At 39.6% G+C, this 19,200-nt stretch overlaps 1 long non-coding RNA gene across 5 annotated transcripts in view; it reads left to right on the top strand.

Annotated features, from left to right (window-relative positions):
• The first annotated feature begins 379 nt into the window (after window positions 1-379).
• The window catches only part of LOC146402227 (uncharacterized), a 228,003-nt gene continuing 209,182 nt past the window's right edge, over window positions 380-19,200 (top strand). For all 5 annotated transcript variants that reach the window (XR_014805573.1, XR_014805569.1, XR_014805572.1 and 2 more), the window contains exon 1: window positions 380-469. This is a non-coding gene — a long non-coding RNA (uncharacterized LOC146402227). The remainder of the gene's footprint in view (window positions 470-19,200) is intronic.

The following is a 19,200-nucleotide window of genomic DNA, read 5'->3' as shown; positions in this document are numbered from 1 at the left end:
GGGTTTCCAGTCTATTCTATTGGGAAATATTCTGATTTAGGTAAACCAGTGTTTGTAAACAGTTGTGTCTGTGATGAACAGTGGTCAAAGGGATTCCATACTTGAGATGAGGAAGCTCAAGAAAAACTACTTATTACCAGCTGTGACAGGCTTGTTGATGCCCCCACCCATTTTCTATCAGTGCAGCTACATTTGCCTGCAGCTGAAGTCACTTCTGGGTATGCTGAGCTGCTTCTCATCTTAACATCTCCCACTTCTCTGGCTCTGAAGCATCTGGGTTGGGCACACGTGCAGCCTATAAGGGTGGAGGTGTTCCGTGCTCAACCTCAGCCAATGGGGGCTGGGAGTTGGTATATAAGTACCCCACCTACTTGCCCTTAGGTGCGTCGGTTTTCAAGCGTGTGTTATGGTGTGTCTCATGGCTCATCTCAGAGGGTCCTAGCCGTACTGTGCTCCTGGCGTTTGTCAGGTAATCTGCTCACTAAGGGGCATTTACATGGCTCTTTCCTACCTCCATTCCTCCCTGGTAGTTTCTGGTGTCACTTCTCAAATCAACTGTCTATACCTTTTTGTTAGCATCTGCCTTTTGGGGAACCCTAAGGTGCTATCACATTACTATAAACTTTTTCTTTTAATTCTTTATTCGTTGGAATCAGCCTCCGGGGATTTTGAAGTTTAAGCCTTCTCCATGTCAATTTTTCTTGCTAAAATACAGAAATGACTTTTCTTTGATTTTAGACTTAAAGGAAAAAAGGTTAATTGCTTGGTGACAGTGTTGGATAGATGGAATGTAGTGTTGTCCTGGTCTAGAGGCAAAGTTTGGGTAAACTACCCTTTATTTTTTCTCCGATATTTAAGTTCAATTTTTTCCTTATAAAACGTTTTAAAAATACTGCAAGTTTTTCTATTAACTGATGCAGAAAGAAAACAGACATCTTTCTAGAAAACCCATAGGTAATAACATAGTGATTACTGCTGTCTAACGTGAAGAAATGAGTAAGAATAAGTATGAATTCAAGCCTTCGTAAAATAGTAGAGGGGCTATGATTGTTGGTAAGGGGTTCTTCTGTTAGGTATATTTCTTTTTCTCGTGTTTAATCTCTTACAGGTATCTTTTGGGAACACATAGTCGTTTTAATTTGCACATTAGTTTTGTGCCCGTTTTGGTGCTACTATCATCCACCCAGAGTTAACTCTCATTTGGGAGTTTTTAGAGGTCTCCGAAGGTGAAAATAATTCGATTATATGTATGAACAGTTTCAATTTTTTTTTTTCCCCGACACTCAGGTGATTTGAGATTTGCTAGGTGCCAGAAGGAAATTTTGAGCAGGTTGGAGTGTCAAGGAAGGGCAGGATAGCAGTCAAAAGACATGACCTTTGAACTCCAGTAGCCATCCCAAACTGTTGCTAGCTTTGTACACCTGGGCAAATGTTAGTTTCCTATCTGGGAAGCTCACTTTGTGAGGTAATTTTGAAGATGACACAAGGTAGTCCCTACGAAGTACAAAATAGCCACCTGGCGTGTGATGGAACTCGGTAACGCTAATGTGGCGTAATGTAGAAACCCTGAGGTCATCTGAACAAGAAGAGTATCTCCTATTTCTATCCCCTACTTGCTCACAGGTGCCTTAGTTATGAAGAAATGTAGTCTTTGGTTTAACTCTTGCATGGGAGCTTTTTAGATGACCTTGCTTGGTGCAATAACATTGTTGGCATAGATTTTCTTAGGACGATGATTTCAAGTCCAGCATCATTTACAAAATAGCTTTGTCTGTGGGGTTGTATTCCAAGTTAAGGAACATCACGTGTTTGACTTAGCCCATTCCTTTTAGAAATTTACCCTTGGCTTGGTTCCAAGTATTGTATTTCAGGGTTCTCTTACATATTATAGTTTAGGCCCCCCAGTTTTTGAGAGTGGGCCTCAAAATGTCATATTGGGGTGCCAGCACAAGACTGTTTCAGAACAGTGTCATATTTTTGGAAACACTGCTCAGTTACCAAGTGAGTAAGGTATTAAAAATGGGTGCTGATATAATTACTTCATAAGGCATGTCAAGCCATTCTCGCTACACGGTGAGTGCTGGCAGTCAATTAGGCTTCATTCTTAAGCACTTTCGTGCTAGTAATATGAGTTAAATACGTAATACGATGCAAATCTTTCTCAAGCCTGTTGATGCCAGGTGTTTTTTTGTTTGGTTTTGTTTTTAATGGCTGAACCTGAGGCATATGAGAAGTTCCCGGGCCAGGGATTGATTCCAAGCTCCAGCTGTGACCTGTGCTATAGCCGTGGCAACACGAGATCCTTTAACACACTGCACTGGCCTGGGGTTCGCACCAGTGATTCAGGAGCAAGCTGAGACCCTGTAGTTGGATTCTTAACCCACTGTACCACAATGGGAACTCCTGCTGATGGTAGTTTTACTTGGTATAACAATGGAGTGTGAGTATATGAGTTTTTAAAATGAAAATTTAAAATTTACTGTGAAAAACGCTGTCAAATAAGGTTTTTAATATTAGAAAATAGCACAAATCCAGGAGTGTTCTTAGATTGCCGACAAATATCTTTGCATCCTTGATGCACTTAAATGAATTGGAAGCCATAGATGGGGTCTCAGCTGCAGCTCATGCAAGAAAAATCATGTGATACTCCAGTTGGTGGACTTGTCCTGAAAGAGTCTTTGTTTTATATGAAAAGTTTGGTAACCAACATTTTATAGCAAACAGATGGCTTGGATTGTGGGCCATAGAAGGGAGAAATTAGCTGTTGAACAACCTGTTAAGTAATCTACAGCTGAATGAATTATTGAAATATTGGTGACTATTTTGAGACTAAACAGGCCTATATTTAGACTTAAAAAAAACAATCATACAGAGAAGAGTGTGCATCAAGATGCAAAAAAAAAAAAAAAAAAAAAACAATCAGCAATGGCCTGCAGCCTTTCATCTGGAGCTTAAAAGTTACCACTTTAGGATTTGTGGCTTGGTCAGTAACCTCGAGTACTTAAACCTAGGAATTGTTTGTCTTTACTGGTAGACGACAGCTCACAAAATAGAGGATGGATGAACCCTACAAAGAACTTGTTTTTATCAAGTTTTTTATCTTCTAAAGAAAACTCTTCTTTCAGCAATCAGTCCTTAGATCCTGGTAAGGACTGCAGGGGATGTAAAGCTCTTGCTTTATTGAGCAGATAGGACTGCTTTGATCTAGTTGGTGATGGGTTATGAGTTCTGGAATGTTGATGGAATAACACAAGTGCTAAGTTTTTGAATGGGTTTGGAAATACTGGAAGATAAAAACGAAGGTGGTCCTGAATTAAGAGTCCCAACCTGTTAAGATACTATTTATAATACAATATTGGAGTAGAGTAGCTTGTAGTTCAGCATATACTGCATCTTGGAGAAAACTGGTCTGAACTTGACAACCCGCTGCAGAAAATCCAAATGTATAATAAGAAAATAAAGGGCAATGATTGAGGGTGACAATTCATAGGAAAAGGACATTGTGAATGACGCCGAGGTTTATACATGGCAAAAAGAAGAGATGAAGCTGAATAGGAGAAAGATCAAGAGGCAGACACGACTCAGGTGGTAAGCCCAAAAATGACTGTACACAGTGTATTGACCACAGCCTGAACTGACAATGGTCAGGACATGGCACATAAAAGTGGAGGAACTAGATGAGGAAGATAGTATTCCATCTTTTAACAAATACTAGATTATTGATGAATATGTGTTTACATTTCAAGGTAAAAATATTTAAGATAAAAATATTTAAGATAGAAGTTATTTTTTTCCTTTTGACCATTAAAAACTTGTAGAAAATGAATCTAGTCAATCATTAATTCTGAATCAGCTAATAGGAATTTGGCTATATTTTTAACACATCCTCTGAACGCTTGTTACCACTTAGCTTGATAGTTGTCAAATGGGATTCCATGGTATAAAGGGAAGCTTGATCAGGTGAGAGGCATCAAGAGTTGGCGAACTTCGCCCCAACAGTTAAGTTTCCCAGGCCAAGAATGAAATGACTGTCCAGAGGTACAGGTGACGTGAAGGCGTGGTCTTCACCCACATCCTGGAGACCGTATGAGGACATTGCCTATACCAGTTAATCAAATAAGTACAGTCTACAATAGATTCAAAATGAGCTACTTTTGAAAATCAAACCAATGTATGAGCACTGTGCATCCCGTAATGGTAGCTGCACCGGCTACAGCTTGGCTTTGCTGTGATGCCAACAGGTGACGTCAGGATGGGTGGCAATTTCATGAGGTAATAAAAATTACTATGACATGATAAAACACAATCTATATGCAAAGCTTTTTAAATATGTGCATCTGTCTTAGTTTTTGTTCTTTTTTTTTTTTCCCCCCCGCCCATCACCGTTCGGCTATTAAAGAGTTGAGTGAGGAATCCCTTGTGGATTGTTAGAGCTTCAGAAAAATAAAGCAAACAAAGACAAAAAGACTTGGTTCTCTGTTCTTGCTGCCTACGTGAACACCCACCCACTGTTAGCTTTTCACAGTGAAACAGGCCCTAATAGGCATCGCATTACAAACCTTCGAGCTTCAATTAAGTGATTCAATCACTGTTTTGGTCATTATGCAGAATTGACAAAGTTTCTTCTTGCTCCCAGAAATTGCTGATACTCCTTGGGGGAAAACTAAAGACACTGTATTACGAGGAACATTAAGAAAACTGACAAATGAGAACAACAGACAACAGAAGCCAGTCCATGTTCAAAGGAAGGTGACTACAATTTCTGTCACCGCATTTTCAAAAAAAATCCCGTTCTTGGGTGATGAATAAAATACTCATTCTTTCTAATGTTTGTTCTCATGACATGATGTATTCTAGTAGGCACATTTGTGGGTGTAGTGGGCTTTTCTTGTGCAAAATGTCATAAGATGGAATGTGTATTTTAAGTGTTTTTTCAAGTTGTTTTAAAATGCAATATTGAAATATAACAGTAAAATTACCCACTAATGACTCTCATCCTTGCAAGCTTTGGATCAAAATAGTAAGCTACTATATTACCAGTAATAACAGTTAAGAATTGGATACAGCTGACAATATGGCTACGTCTCTTGGAGATTTGAGGAACGAAGAATACAAAAAACACAAGCCAATATATTTCATATTCCTGTGCACCCTTTTTAACAGCAAAATACCTTGCAAATGTCATGTAACTGTTCTGGTTAACTTTTTTTACCCCCCAAGGTGTTCTGTTCTAAGCCATTTCTCCATCAGCTGAGGGAGTTAGTAGGCTCTTGGTAAATGTTGAATGAATATACGGTATCTGTTTTCTTATTGCTTTCACAGCAGATCTATGGTTCTTGACTTTCTGTGCCTCTTGCTAGCATCTCCAACCACCCTAGTGTTTGTTTTCATCCAAGCTACTTGGGAGTATTCTGTGATCATCCATTTCAAGGGTCGGTTTTCCACTACCTTTGGTCTATGAGACAGTGTCCCACCCACCTAAACATATACAGGCACCCAAACTTTCCCTCACCCCATAGTGTAGGAACAACAAGCTCTAGTCTCCTCCCTCTGCTTTTTTTTTTTTTTTCTATATTCACTACAAACAACTAATGGTCTCTATCAGAGTGTGATTTGACTTAGAAATTTAAGAGACATTAGACTACCCAGATGGACTACATATCTTTTATTTGACACATTACTTCATAGCCCTTAAGACTTGCATATTTTTCTAGGAGTCTCAGATTTTTTTTTTACCTTCTAAAGCTGATCCTTCTGTTTTGGAATCACAGCCCTCCTGTGAGTCATGCACTGGATCCTTGCATTTTTCTTGTATGGGTTTAGTCTTATTTCAACTTTTCCCGAGATCTGGCAATTAATACTTCTCTTCCAATTTTGTTTCTTCTTTCAAAGTAGCTGGGTAATTAACAGGGTATACATTTTAAAGAGATAGTGCTCCACTTCAGTTTGGAGATGCTATCCTTCACTGGTTTGGATCAAATAGGAAAGGATAAATGCTTGAGTCATTCCTGTAGTTTATTCATTTTCAAGATAATTAGTTTCCAGTGATGCTTTAAATTTAGTCATGAAGTCATGGATTGAGACATACTTGAAGTGTCAACACTTGTTGAACTTAAGTTACCCTAGTTTGGCCAATGGTAAGTTTTTTTTTTTTTTTTTTTTTCCATTTCTGGGGCCGCTCCCAAGGCATATGGAGGTTCCCAGGCTACAGGTTGAATCGGAGCTGTAGCTGCTGGCCTAAGGCTCAGGACCAGGCTAAGGGCAGAGATAGATGAGGAGATGTGGGGGCTGCCCAGGGCCCCAGGTGGCAGTGAGGGAGCTGGGGACCCTGAGGAGGGCATGCAGACTCCTTGCTGGAGAAAAGGCACCTAGATAGGGAAGCTGAGTCTGGGGGCCTCCCGGGGGGGTGAAGTGGGATAGGCTGAAAGAAGCAGGAAGCAGGGTGCTGAGCAAAGCCCAATCCTGGTTCCCAAACCCTGGCCTACTGAGGGAGAAGACCTACACCACAGCTCATGGCAACGCCAAATCCTTAACCCATTGAGCAAGGCCAGGGATCGAACCTGCAACCTCATGGTTCCTAGTCGGATTCGTTAAGCACTGAGCCACCACGGGAACTCCGGGAAGTTCTTTAAATTGACACCTGAGTCTTTTTCCCATGACCCTGGTGTATTTTTGCCAGTCTTACTGCTATATGGGATAATAACATTCAAGCCAATTTTACTCACTTTCCATCAAAGACTTAGTTATTTCTCCAAGGAGCACTGTTTTCTTGTGGTAGGAAGTGGTACTTCATCATCGTGATTGGATACGGGGGAGAATACTTTTTTTGGTCTTTTTAGGGTCGAACTTTTGACATAGCTAGATTCCCGAGCTTGGAGTCGAATTGGAGTTATAGTTGCCGGCTTGTGCCACAGCAACGGAGTTGCAATGGTGACCTACACCACAGCTCATGGCAACATCGGATCCTTAACGCACTGAGCGAGGCCAGGGATTGAACCTGCCTCCTCATGAATACTAGTCAGGTTGATTTTTGCTGAGCCACAACGGGAACTCCTTGACTAATTTAAATGTATTTTCCACTTTTCCCCCTTCCTAGTATATAGAAACATGACTGATTTTTGTGTATTAACCCTATATTCTGTAATCATGTTAGACACATTCTAGCTTTTTTTTTTTTAAAGAATCAATTTCCTCCTTAAATGACAGTGTTGTCTCTGAAAAAATAGTTTGATTTATACTTCTGATCCAGATGACTTTTATTTCTTTTTCTTGGCTTCCTGGCTAAAAACTAAAAGTATAATGTTGAATAGAAGTGGTGAGGGTAGACATGTTTGCCTTGTCCTAATCTTGAGAAGTATTCATCAGTCTTCTAATATTAATTGTGCTGCCAATTTTTCTTTACATATCTTTTCTCAGGTTAGGAAAATTCTCTTGTATTCCTGAGATGATCACAGGTCTGTCCTTTCTTTCTTTCTTTTTTTTTTTTTTAATTTGTTAGTATGGTGTAATTTGCTTCTTGATATTTGAAAGTTACCCCAACCTTGATACTTGAATATTACCCCAACCTTAAAAGCTTCTTGATAATGCTGTGTTACGCATTTTATGTATTGTTGGATTTGTGGTCTTAAAGAATTTTTATGTTTATGTTCATGCAGTATGTTGGTTCTCATAAGGTCTTTGTTTGGTTTTTGTCTCAGGATAATTGTAGCTTCATAAAATGTGTTGGGAAGGAGCTCTCTTCAAATTTTTGGAAGAATTTGTGTAGAATTCATAGTAATTCTTAAGTGTTTGGTACGATTTTAAGGGTGGGGGCCTGGAATAGTCTGTGGGAAAGACTTTAACTACAAAATCAAAAATTTTCCAGTTTCTTAAATAGACATCTCCCTGAGTGGCCTTTGGTATTTTGTCTTTCAGGGAATCTCTCTATTCACTTCAGCTGTTGAATTTATTGGCATTAAATTTATATTTTTAATTATCCTTTTCCTATCTGTAGGATCTATAGTGATGTCAACTCTCATTCCTTACAGTAATAAATTGTGTTGTCATTTTCTTAGCATGGTCAGTAGATTCTTGAGGAAATATTATGAGGGATAGTTACTTTATAAGTAAATGGATAAAGGAGTCAATTTACCAAGAGACCTAATAATAGATTTTCCAGGTGTGTTAAGCAAAATCTGATAGTAATGCAGGAGAAATAGACAAATTGACAATCACAGTTGGAGATTTTATTACTTGTCTCTTGTTTTTGTCCCTTTTATCAATGATTGAGAAGAACATGGAAGACTTTGGTCATCAGCCAAATTTACATTAATAGAACATTCTGTCTAACAACAGCAAAATGAACATCACTGTCAGATGTGTGTGAAATACTTACCAACATAGACCATGTTAGGATTTTTTGAATGAGAGTTGCAATGTTTATTTCAGGTTCCTTTTTTTTTTTTTTTTTTTTTTTTTTTCCAATATTGGAGTATGTGGGAATTCCTGGGCCAGGGATTGAACCTGCGCCACACAGCAGCAACCAGAGCCACAGCAGTGAGAATGCAGGAGCCTCAACCTGCTAGGCTATCAGAGAACTCCCCAAGCTATGCTTTTTGACGTTAGTGGAGTTAATTGAGAAATCAGTAACTGAAACAAATACGGAAAACCGCCAAATGTTTGGGCATAGGACAAAATAGTTCTAAGCTGTGCATCAAGGAAGAAATCACAGGGAATTTAGAAAGTGTTTTTATTTCTTTTTAGGGTCACACCGTGGCATAGGGAGATTCCCAGGCTAGGGGTCGAATCGGAGCTACAGCTGCCACTCTACACTACAGCCACAGCAATGCAGGATCCAAGCCGCATCTATGAGCTACACCACAGCTCATGGGAACATGGGGTCATTAACCCACTGAGAGAGGCCGGGGTCCAATCTGACTCCTCATGGGTACTAGTCAGATTTGTTTCTGCTGAGCTATGTTGGGAACTCACTGAGAGTATGCTTAAATGAAAATGAAAGCACTCTTCGTGCTTAATACAATTTGTGACTACAACCAAAGCAGTGCTAGATGAAATTTATGGCACTAAGTGCCTATATTAGAAGAAAAATCATAATTCAATCACTTTAACTTAAACTTCTATCTTCCACATAAGAAATGAGTAAAAGAGAAGTTCCCACTATGGTGCAGTCGCTTAAGAATCTACTGCAGGGATTCCCATTGTGGCTCAGGGGAAACAAGTCTGACGAGTAACCATGAGGTTGCAGGTTCGATCCCTGGCTTTGCTTAGTGGGTTAAGGATCTGGCATTGCCTTGAGTTGTGGTGTAGTTCGAAGCCGTGGCTTGGATTCTACATTGCTGTAGCTGTGGCATGGGTCGGCAGCAGTAGCTCCGATTCCATCGCTAGCCTGGGAGCCTCCATATGCCATGTGTGTGACCCTAAAAAGACAAAAAAAAAAAAAAAAAAAAGGAAAGAAAAGAGAATCTGACTGCAGCAGCTGGTTTAGCCCCCAACCCAGTGCAATGGGTTAAGTATCTGATATTGACTCTACTTTAAAATCAGCGCTCAAAAAGGCCTATGTGTGGGAATTGTTTTCATCGAAAAAGTAAATGACAAAGTGCCTCTTGGACCAGGATCTGAGAGAAAGCCATGCAAGGTACAACTAAAGTCTGCCAATTTATTACTTTTTTATTCAGCTTTTCCTTTTCCATTACTGTCTGTTTTGGGAGCTATACATGATTTCTATAGTGGTTTTTTAGTGATCACATTCCAATGTATATTTTTCTTCATTGCCTAAATTATACTTGCTACTCATGTACAAAATAAGAATCAGCCTGTTTCTCACTTTCCCCCAACCTATCACTTCGTATGTTAATATTACTTGGATTTTAGTTGTAAACTTTTATTTTATAATCAATTATTGGAATTCCCATTGGTTTGTGGCAATGAACTCGAATAGCATCCATGAAGGTAAGCGTTTAACCCACTGAGCAGGCCAGGGGTCAAGGATCTGGTGTTGGTGCAAGCTGGAGTGTAGGTTGCAGATGCAGTTTGCATCCTGCATGGCTGTGGCATAGGTCAGTAGCTATAGCTCCGATTTGACCTCTAGCCTGGGGGCTTCCAAACAAAATACCCAAAAGCCAAAAATAACTACCCAAATGAAATGTCAATTTTATTTATTTGCTTAGCACTCTTTTTTTTGTCTGTCGTACTTTCGTCCTGGTCCTTGGTGTGCTGATCTTTGTTCTAGTGTAATCGTGTTCTATATTCACTTGGTCTCTTGTTGGATGATGAGTGAAGGCTCACTTTGGCATCTCTGGTGTTTGGCCTGTAGTGGACATGGAAATGAACACTGAATGATGGTCAATCAGGTTCTTATATTTTGGCCCTGTGCTTTCATCTGCTTCCCTATGTTTTTGGGTCAGCTCACTTTTCTTGGTCTAGGTTCTTTGATATGGTAGCAGAATAAGGCTCACGGCTCTGTCAGGAACAGACAGAACTCGGGATTTGAGATCTCCAGAAACGGGACATGTTTGCTCTGCCCTCTGCTTTGATCTACTTTTGCTGTGCTTGGACACTCAGTCAATGGCTGTAATTTATTTCCTTAGGAATTTTTAGGTAGGGTAACAGAGTATTGGGTTGAGATGGCTGAGGGCTAGAAACACTATGCATTGAGTATTGACTTGCCACATGTAAGAATGGAGGAAACATGGGTCTCAGGTATTGGGTGTTGGAGAGAGCTCTAGATGGGTGTATCTGTCAATTTGGACATACAGATTGAATGAGACTCAAGGCAGCATCCTTCCGGAGAGAAGCATTCTACATAACTGTAGAAGTGTTGGGACGTTCACCCTAGGCCTCCGTTTATATTGGTTCATTCTGTTACTTTATTGCTCAAGGTACCAAAGAGTGTTTCCTCTTGTGCTGACAGCTTTAAGGCATTTATTGGCTATTACCATGAATCCATAGCTAGCTCAGGGGTTGTTGGTAGTTCATTGTTTATTTTCACCTTGATACTCCTTATTTCTTTAGTTCTGCCCTTGTTACTTCTCTGTCCTCTACCCCATACCTCCCCCTGGCTTATGTCTACATGATTTCAGTCTTGGTTCCATTGGCTCTCTTAAAAGAATTCTCCTAGAGTGTCCTTTGAGCAATGACTTTGAGTTTGCCTTTTTCTTAAGGGACCACCAGAGACCAAGAGCAATGCTGTCGCGTGGAAGAGGCTCAGATAGGACCTTGACCAGGAGCCCTGTACCACAGGGGTTGCTGCAGTCTTGGGGGACAAGGGGCTAGAGTAAAGTGAAACCAATCTGTACCAGAATGGTCTTGCCTAGGTTTCCTTTCCGCTGTCCTTCCCACCCCCTCCCAAGTTCCTGTGGAACCTCGTGGAGGACACGGACATAGTCATCTAGTCATCATTAGTCTCAGAAAGGAACTGATTATTTTTGTTCCCAGTGATCATCAGCACTTACTTTCATCACCAGTAAGACATGACTTTCGGAAAGAGGTGGTAGGAGTATGGTGTGTGTGATCCATCTTGCCACGGTTTCATGTTCAGGCCTGCAATTAATAGCCTGATAGTTGACAGAGTTCTTAGCTTTCTCTATGCAAAGCTCAGTCTCTGAACTATGTAAAATATTCAAACATGTAAAATACATACTCACATGAGCTTTCGCTTAGAATAGTACTTTATGAATATTCATGTTGAAGTACTTAGCCTCAGGGTGTGAAATACTAATCTCTGACCTGAGTTTTACCTCTAAGGCTTTCAATGACATGGAAGAAAATTGTTACTTGCCACCAGGGGCGTCTTTAGGAGCAGTTCTTTGGGTGAAGGCTCTCAAAGAACCGTCAGGTTTTTGTTACGGCCTGTCATGCAACAGGCAAAACATACAAAATTGTGAGCCCTATTTTTGTTCCATAAGGACCTATCCAAATTTGACAAATAATATTAAAGTTTAATGTCTGTTGTAGTAAATAGCAACACACGTGACTTTCTTCTGTATTAGGATTTCTCATGAACAGTGTATGCCTAGAGATGACAACACATGAATAGAAACTATAAGAATTGTTGATTCATCAGTCTTTGAAAGTGAGTATTCTAAAATGAGTAGGAAAAATGAAGAAAGAGCATTTCTCTTGTAGTACCTTCGTTGGTATTTTTGTTCGTTTTTTTTGGATGTTTGATAGTTTAGGTGGGTTTTTCTCAGGATGGGATATATGAGGAGTGGAGGGGAAAAGGCACCTGAAGGGTAGTTTTTTGTATCTTTTTTTCTTTCTATAAAGATAAGTATTCATTTATCTTGAATGCAACTTTTGAAGAAAATTTAGAAATAATGGATAAATAAAAATAAAAATACTTCTGAACCTACCAATAGGAAAAGCCATTGAAATTTCAGTTTCTTCATATTTGGCCTTTATTCCATGTTAAAAATTCGAGTAAGTAGGTTTTACAGTAGCAGAATTACATTATTTTATAATCTGTCTTTGAAGAGTTAGCACAGTTTTCTTGGCACATTTAAAATAGCTGCATACTATTCTATTACATAGATGATCATACGTCATTTAAATATTTTTGATATTTAGGTAGTTTGCAATTTTATTATAAATAGCGTTTCTGTGAAAATTCTGAGACTTAAATTTTTACTTATTATTTTTAGGACAAATTCTGAGATAGGGAATTGCATAATCAAATAGTATCAAGGCACTTTTTTGTGCCTTAGGTATGTATTATCAAATGGTCCTCCAGAAAGTTTATCAGTTGATGCTTCCACATCTTCCATGAAACCAGTCATTATCACTAAAAAATACATATTTGCTAATTTTATGGGGAAATTCAGTGACTGGTTATTTTTAATTTTAAACAACTTAAAAACACCACCTTCCTCATGAAGTACGTTTTTTAAAGGTAATTTTATCTTTTTAGGGCCACACCTGAGGCATACAGAGGTTCCCAGGCTAGGGGTTGAATCAGAGCTGTAGCCGCTGGCCTATGCCACAGCAAGGCAGAATCCCTGCCGTGTCTGCGACCTACACCACAGCTTAGAGCAATGCTGGATCTTTAACCCACTGAGCAAGGCCAGGGCTCAAACTTGAGTCCTCATGGATGCTAGTCAGATTTGTTTGTGCTGAGCCACGATGGGGACTCCTGTAAAAGTAATTTCTTGAAGAAGAAAAGAGCAATAGAGAATTTTCATTTCCTTTTTACTAGAAGGAAATATAATACCTTCAAAGGAAATGATTTTCATTTTAAGAATTAGTAATAATTCCATAGTTGGGGAAATCATGTTATTGGTAGGGCATCTCTCTTGAGATTCAGATCTTTTCTTATATTTTTAAAATTGCAGTTCAGTTAACTGTGATGAAATTTTACCTGTATGTGATTCAGCAAATTTACATTAAAAAAAAAAACCACCATTAATTGTGGGTTTGGAGATGGATAAAATCTTAGGAATCTAATGACTGAAAGAGTCTGATTCAGGGTAATAATTAAGAACCACAGGGGTGGCCTTGGACATAGGCAAACCAGGAATAAGTAGATTACTTTCATATTTTGGTTAAATCCCAGGTGTAGAGAAGAATGCCAGCAAGCATGAAAGGGTAGTATTCCAACCAATACACAGTATTTATATTCTTCTAGATGAATTGTTGTTATAGTAGTAAAATTGTTAGTCTGGGCTGGAATTAGCTTGGGTATTGGAAATTTCAATGAGAAACTGTAGCCCAGAAGTGTCCTGCTTGTGTCTGTTTATTTAAATGCTCCTGGAAGTCTTCCTGTTACCACTCAGATTTATTAGATTATGGAGGGTATTTGGTCAAAACGTGATGCTAGATGATCCAGTTGATTGATCATTGTTGTTCTAAGACTGATAGTGATTGCTTAAGACAATCTTTATTTCTGTTACTCCTTACTCGCCTGTTGTAATCTTCTTTTGTATTCCCAATTCCCTTGACCCAGTCCCAAGCACATTATCGCCAGATTCAATGTACTTAAGAACATGAATTTGCTAAACAGAGGCAGGTCATAGCCCATCACACCAAGAGCCCCTTAGAAATATTAAGTGGCTGTTCTTCCCTGTAGAAAATAGGAGGAACCATTTATCTGCCAATCAAAGCCCACTGTAGTAAAGGCCATTGCCTACCTTTCCAGTTTCATGCGCCATGATTCATCTGCAGTGTTGGGTACCCTGAATAGAACTCTTGCTGCCTTCTTGCCATTTCAGTAAACTCTCTCTCAGAAACTAGAACATGCTTTCCCTTCATTGGCACAGAGAATCTGGGGATATGTGGCTTGGGAGAGACCCAGTGTTCATGCTCTGTGATTTCCAAGACTCAGAGCTTGTATTCCTGGCCCTGATGGCTGGTTGAAATGATCCATGTCCTCTGATGGTCTATATACTTTACTCATAACTCCCTGTAAGACAGCATTGATGCTGTTCCACCTTATTTTATACTTGTTTATGTACTTGTCTGATTCCTCAAATAGATTAAAAAATTGCTTGAGATCAGGGACTACATTTTATTTCCTTATTTTTGAATTCTTTGTAGTGCCTAGTACAGTGCTGGGGCATACATTATTGATACACTTATATCAATAAATGTCTAAACAGATATGTACTGAGAAATCATTTACATTATTATTAACGTGATTTTGTGGGTGTTTAATTAGGATTGGTAGTAAATTTTGATGGCATCCCAAAGTTTCAATTTTTGTGCCTGGAAACAGACTGAAAATCTATTGAATCTTTCTGGAGGCCGATTGAAAAATTTAACTTTTGAAAATCTATTACGAACCTTCAATTTTATTTAAAAATAAAAAAAATATGGAGGCAAAATGATCACTCTTGAAAAACAGCAATTAAGGCCGACCTGAGAGATGAGAATGAACGTAAAAGGTGTGAGTTTTGTTTTTTGCCTGATTTCTTGATTCTGTCAAGGCTTATACAACCATTCTGAAAGAATTGAAACCATTTTTTTTTGTGCCACTGTATGCAGTGTCTTGATGTGGGATCTGACTTCCCAGACCAGAATCGAACCTGAGTCACAGTGGTGAAAGCACCAAATCATAACCACTAGACCACAAGGGAACTCCCCTAAGGCCTTTTTTTGGTTCTATTAGAGTCAAGCAGTCACTGTATTTAATCTTATATAGATTATTAATCTTAGAGATGGAAGATAAAGTTAAGATTAATAAGGTATTAGATTCATTGCCTCCCTTTTAGTACAGCCTGAATCACTTAAACAACTCCCTGACCACATTTCTTAGGCATCCCCACACTCAGGGCACTGGAAACTCTCTTGAGAGTCACCTGCAGAAATGTCATCAAAAAACCCCATATTCTGACATCACTTGTGGCTTCCTGTTCATGAAAATCAGACTGAAGTTTTGCAGTCCATGCTCTGGGTAATCTGTCTATATTCTACCTGTGCAGTCTATTTTTTTTTTTTGCTTAGAGAACCATAATTTGGAAGTCTTTTAAACCACCATGCTCAACCTTTACAAGCCATCCCTGGCTGGTGCTACATGGAGCTGGCCAGGTCACATTTCCCCCACAGGAATTCCCCGGTGCTCCAGCCTCTACTCTCTGACCTGTTTATCATCTGGTTTGCCTATTTGGGCCTTGATGCTCAGCTGCTACCCATACTTGATTTCTCCTAATAGACTGAGCACTGGTACACAGTCGGCTCTTGGGTAAATAGCTGGTGTTGTAAAGTGGAAGTGATGATTTGTGTTTCTTTTGTGCTGCAGTGATGCTAGAGAATGCTGAGTGACCAGCTGAGGGTTTATAGAAAAGTTCTATCTGCCATAAAGTATGCCGCCTTTCAGAAATTCATGATATATTCATGATAACTTTGTTTTTTTCCCAACCTATAAAACCCTTAAAAAAAAAACTTTGAACTATACGTAAATAGTAAAGAAATTTAGCATCTTCTTACCTATAACCAGGGTCAATTTGTGTGCAAATCACCGCCATTGGCTAGAGTGGGGCAGAACGCAAAGGTCAGGACCCCTAGCCCCTGTCTCCTTGGGTCAATTTAGGTCAAGTGTTAGAAAATTTCCTTAGAAGCAACCTGAATAACATGGAAAATCAGATTTTTTTTTTTTTCGAATTGCGAATGGGATTTGTGTGTGCTCTGTGCCAGGCTGGTCCTGCCTAGATGACACTGTGTCGTGGTAGTCCCTGTGCTCCCACAGAGAGAAATGATGAGCTCATTCTCTGAGCTGAAAGATAAAAAGACTAGAGCTTTCTGATGGCCACTTTGAAAAGTACTCTTTCTCTTTGCCTCCTTGTTTGAAACATGTATTTATATATCCAAGTATTAGTGAAAACTAAGCATTGCAGTTTCCTCCTGGTTGCAAATTAGATGGTTCCTTGCACTCTAACAATGGTAATCAGATTTTACATTTTATTTCTATTTTATACAACATAGAACAGTTAGGGAAGCTCTGAACATCAGGGGATCTCACCATGACAGTAAATGACACATAAAATGGAAGAAGCCATCTGCAAGTTTTAAAAAGCCATCCTTCCATTTATAGAGAGCTCTGTATTTTCTCCACAAGAGGGCAGGAAAGTCTGGACTGTAAATAGAATTTTTCAGAAGTCTTCACGGGAAGAAGTGTTTGACTTTATCTTCTATACACTTTTTTTTTTTTTTTTTTTTTTTAAGGGCTGCAGGTGTGGCATATGAAGGTTCCCAGGCTAGGGGTCGAATCAGAGCTACAGTTGTTGGCCTGCACCACAGCCACAGAAACGTGGGATCCAAGCCATGCCTGCAACCTACACCACAGTTCATGGCAATGCTGGATCCCCAACCCACTGAGCGAGGCCAGGGATGGAACCTGCCTCCTCCTGGATACTAGTTGGATTCGTTTCTGCTGTGCCACAACAGGAACTCCCACATTTTTAAAAATAGGAAAATGTTTCCACTTAGAAATGTCCACGAAAGATGCTTTTTCATGTTTGTCTAATCTTTTGCACAGTTACTCTCTAGCTTTCCCTCCTCTAGATTCTAATCTTCGTTTGCAATGGCTGGACTCAGTGATGGTCAGGCTACTGTTAGCAGTGACCAAAGCAGCTCGTTTTTATTGACTGATGATTTTAGGCCCTTAACAACACAAGGTGGAAAGGAAAAAGAGCGATGTTTCACTAGCTCTTTCTGCCAACGAGAAAATAACGCCCGTGTCAAAGGAAAACAAAAATCACATAGCAGGTTTGACGCTAGTCCTCATCATCCATACACAGGCATACATTCTCCTGCTCATAGTAAGTCTCAGTCTTCCCACTGGTTCCCACCCCCACACGGCTTTTGTCCTTTTTGTTCAGAGAGATGTAAATTATAGGCCGTGCTATAAAAGCCATCTGAGTCTGTGATATCAAAAACGAAATGCTCTCTCTTCTGGTGATCACAACTGGGTTGGCCTAACATGTTGGGTCCCCCTGCGCTGGGATAACAACAGGATATGCGTGGAGGAGGAGCCATTTGACAAAGTCAGCTTACTGTTATAAACAGAGTCAGGGAAATCCTTGTAGGATGCAGATTTAGGGGTTGGATACTCCTTGACTACCCACTGCCAGTTGAATTTCTTTCTTTTTCTTCTCATAGAGTATTTGAAAGATAAATTGTATAAACCAATAAGGCATTAAGGACTCAATTTTTAAGGCCGATAGTGATTCCCCCCCCCCCGCCCCTGGTAGGGCATGAAATTAAAGTGTGTGCACAGAAGCAAATGATTGCTTCAGTGCCATGTTTTTAGTGGCAGTTGTCCTCTCAAAGCAGTTACTGCTGCTAAAAGGAAGCCAAGTAGAACAATGCTGGTGGCCCAAGATTGATTCAAAGAGGATGTTTCTGCAGAAAAACTATTGACGGCGCTACAGACATAATCAGCTGGCATAGCCTGGTGTTAGGCATGGCAAAAAGATTTGAGAAAGATAGCACAGAAGTAACAGGGCGACTGGATTCCTTGTGAGACTGTGTAACTAATAGCACTCACTCAGGTACCACACGTGCAACTGTCATGGCCACCACGTGCTCTGTTGCAGTATGGCTGCCCCAAAATACAAAGTCATCTGGCACCCCTTCTTTTAAGCACCACGGCAGTTTGGCAGCCCCAGGAAAGGTTTTCTTGAGGCATCTCTTACTGTTGCACTCCTAATTACAGCTACAGCTGACCACATGGCTTTGGGAGCAGTCCTAGAAGTTCATTTCAATCTTGAGAACACCTTCTATCTCTCTGCGTAGCTTGTTTTCTTAACAAAAGATGCTCGCTGGGAGTTGCCTGGTTTTCGTGAGTAGTGTGATGGGCAGACTGTGTATCTATGTATAATTAGTAGATACGTTTCATTTTTCTTTTGCATTATAACTCATTTTAGCCTGACTTGAACATAGTTAGTCTCGCTCGAGTGAGTGAGAGCACAGCCATTCCAGCCTCCTTCCAGCAGGCAGCCCTTGGCAGAGGGAAAAATGACCGAGACGACTGAGAATTCCATAGTGCAACGTGAAGAGGAATGTAATAAACAGAACTTACCCAAAGGAAACAGGAGGAAAACACCTTAGAAGATAGATATTTAATAGGTTTTTCATATTTGGAAAGAGAAGCTGGTGTCTGGGAATGTCCTTTGATGCCCTGGCCAGAAGGGTTTTTGTTACTCTATGCACCTCTCTCCCACCCACAAGTCTTGCGATTAAAAATGATTTGTTTACAGAGAAAATAACAGTGTTTTGATGTGTTATACTAATGTTAACATTTATGGCATTGCAAAATATTTATGAATGTGTCAAACTTATTAAAGTGCATGTGCTTTAGGTCACCTTGTGATCAGGTATACATGAATGCAAAAACAGGAATCGTTAGGAGAGAAAAAGAAAAAGAAAATATACACGAGTAGATTTATCAAGTTTAATAATCTTGGGATATGAACATGACTCCGGGGCATATAATTTAAAGCGTATAATCTTTTATAATAAAGATTTTTTACAGATATACATTTGTAGAGTCATGGTAAATTATAATGTTAAAGCACCAGGAAAATTTCCTTGGCACTCTTTATGTCTCTTCATTCAAAAATAAAACGAATTTTTTTTTTCAAAAAAAAAAAAACTACCTTGGACAATTTGCTCTTCATAAAAAAATGATTTGAAGGAACATTGTATTGTTTGTGTATTAGTTCTAGATGAAGAGAATTTTTATTGGCTCGGTAAGAGTATCCAGGTCTTAAG

This window comes from Sus scrofa, chromosome 6 (genome assembly GCF_054392235.1).
Source record: "Sus scrofa isolate SSC_HxYL_T2T_F1_AM1 chromosome 6, Sscrofa_HxYL_maternal_Yorkshire_Landrace_v2.0, whole genome shotgun sequence".
Lineage (NCBI taxonomy): Eukaryota > Metazoa > Chordata > Mammalia > Artiodactyla > Suidae > Sus > Sus scrofa.
The sequence above is the reverse complement of the archived record's forward strand: the minus strand, read 5'-3'. Positions and strand labels throughout refer to the sequence as shown.